This window comes from Euprymna scolopes, chromosome 11 (genome assembly GCF_053919585.1).
Source record: "Euprymna scolopes isolate OS-2025 chromosome 11, ASM5391958v1, whole genome shotgun sequence".
NCBI classification, from domain to species: Eukaryota; Metazoa; Mollusca; class Cephalopoda; order Sepiida; family Sepiolidae; genus Euprymna; species Euprymna scolopes.
In genome coordinates this window covers 112,135,268-112,137,856 of record NC_136492.1, presented here as the reverse complement: position 1 = coordinate 112,137,856, position 2,589 = coordinate 112,135,268, and the positions used below count along the sequence as shown (strand labels likewise).

At 38.9% G+C, this 2,589-nt stretch overlaps 1 pseudogene; it reads left to right on the top strand.

The window, feature by feature from the left end:
* The first annotated feature begins 1,223 nt into the window (after positions 1–1,223).
* Positions 1,224–1,350, top strand: LOC145288352 (U2 spliceosomal RNA; annotated as a pseudogene).
* Positions 1,351–2,589: the final 1,239 nt, after the last annotated feature.

The window sequence follows — 2,589 nt, the reverse complement described above, 5'->3', positions numbered from 1 at the left end:
GGGCTTTCCGGTGGGGCAAGTTTATTGCTTGCTGCCTGAGGCGCCCCGACCGGGGAATGCCGACGGGGTTACTCAGGCAATTTTTAAAATTGCAGGAGTGCCCCTCCTTTAGGGGAGCCTGCGGGGTTCCCACTTTCCGGCCTTGTGCCACATAATGCTGATGTGGGCAGCATTTAAATAAAAACCCTCTATACTGGGACAATTATTATTTTTGGTAACCAGAGTGACCCCTTTTAGGGGAGCTGGTTTTTACCTCACATTAAAAACGGCCTTGTGCCTAATTTGCTCAGTGGGGGAGCAAATAAATACCATCTGTTCCGACAGATACTGCAAGCTATGACTAGCGAAGACCAGATGTGGGGGCAACCCCACATGTCTGACCTTTAACCAGCTCCCATTTCCCACCTCTCGAGAGCTGGTCCCCTTTTCTCCTTCCCCCCTCCCTTCACTCCTCACATTAAAAATCGGCCTTGTGCCTAATTTGCTCGGTGGGGGAGCAAATAAATACCATCTGTTCCGGCAGATACTGCACTTAAGATAATTTGTACCAGTCAATGGAGGGGAAACCCTCTATACTGGGACAATTATTATTTTTGGTAACCAGAGTGACCCCTTTTAGGGGAGCTGGTTTTTACCTCACATTAAAAACGGCCTTGTGCCTAATTTGCTCAGTGGGGGAGCAAATAAACACCATCTGTTCCGGCAGATGCTGCACTTAAGATAATTTGTACCAGTCAATGGAGGGGAAACCCTCTATACTGGGACAATTATTATTTTTGGTAACCAGAGTGCCCCCTTTTTGCCTACTTTTAGGGGAGCTGGTTTTTACCTCACATTAAAAACGGCCTTGTGCCTAATTTGCTCAGTGGGGGAGCAAATAAACACCATCTGTTCCGGCAGATACTGCAAGCAAAGACCATATGTGCGGGCAGCCCTACATATAAGACCTTGGTTAATGTAGGGCCAACCTTCATACTAATTGTCATTATCAAGCTCCCCTACTCCTCGGGGAGTTGGTCCCCATTTCCCTTTCACTCCCCACATTAAAAATCGGCCTTGTGCCTAATTTTCTTGGTGGGGGAGCAAATAAATATCAACCCTTCATACCAATTGTCACTATCCAGCTCCCCTACTCCCCGGGGAGTTGGTCCCCATTTCTCCTTCACCCCTCACATTAAAAATCGGCCTTGTGCCTAATTTGCCCGATGGGGGAGCAAATAAATACCCTTTTCTTGGCATTTTTGCCAAGATCAAAGTGTAGTATCTGTTCTTACTACATGCTGTACTTATTGTGATATAAAGTGGGGGATCACTTTTCTATATTAATTTAATGTAAAATGATCATCCACTTTACAGCATGTCAGTCTCAACGCCATTCAAGTCATTCTCCTGATCATTCAAGTTGTTTTTAAAGGATTCCAGTTATTTTTTTAAACATTCAAGTCATTTTTAAGGTCATTCAATTCATCCTTAAGTTCATTAAAGTCATTCTAAGTCATTTACTTTTTATTTATTTAAGTCATTTCAGCCCATTTTTCGGTCATTTTAATTTATCTTTAAGAATTTCCTGTCAATCCTACATTCACGCATTCTTTCATTATACTAAAGCATGCGACTAATGGCTATCGGCCTTGTTCAGCCTGGTCTTAAGTTTTTTTTGTTTTTTTTTAATTAGACTGGAATCACTTTTCTAATTAAGCCAGCGATGAAAGATGACATGCCGTTTTTGTCTTCTTAATTTTTCGATCCCACTGCACTGGAGATCAACTTTTCTTTGGAATACTGCACTGTCCGAAAAAAACAATGTTCAGTATTTCAGTTGCTTTGAAAACTTTCCAACCAGACTATTACACCACACTGGATTTAATTTTGGACTTCATTCTCTCTAAAGAATTATTTTTACCTTTCGTATTACCTTGAGAGAATTTTAATGCAAGCTGAAATATTATGCGCGGTTTATTCTTATTTTTTATTATTTATTTATTTATTTATATTTAACATATTCAACCTTTCCCTTGTTTTATTGGCAATTTATGACTAGAATAAATTGCGGTTTCACTTAATGCCATAACCAGCAAATTCTTGGATTGCTACAAATATAATTTGCGGATTTCTTTCTGTCCTCTGATGAGTAGAATAGCAAGAATAGCATTCTTTGAAACTCTGCGGAATAAGGACTTTGTAAATTGTTTTTTGGAGTATTCAGTCGAATAATAAATTTTGATTGTAAATTTCAACTTACAGTTTTAATTTTTTTTCTCTTATAATGAGCTCTACTCTATTTTGCGTATTGGGCTTTGTTATTCAGTTGGGATTAAATTTTCTATATATAAATACTGGTATTTATATTAGATTGAAGTTTACCGTTGCGTATATCAGGTAAAAACTTTTTTTTTTTTAATTCCATATACGGTAAATTGCTGTTAATTTCGATGGAGTGGTTTCTGAGTTCTGTTGATCTAGGATGCATTAAAATATATCCCCACCTTTTAAATCAGCCATCTCTCTTTCTCTCCTCTATTTTTCGTTCTCTATGACGGGTCATAATCATGATAATTCACCACTGACCATGTTATTAATGATGTGTCT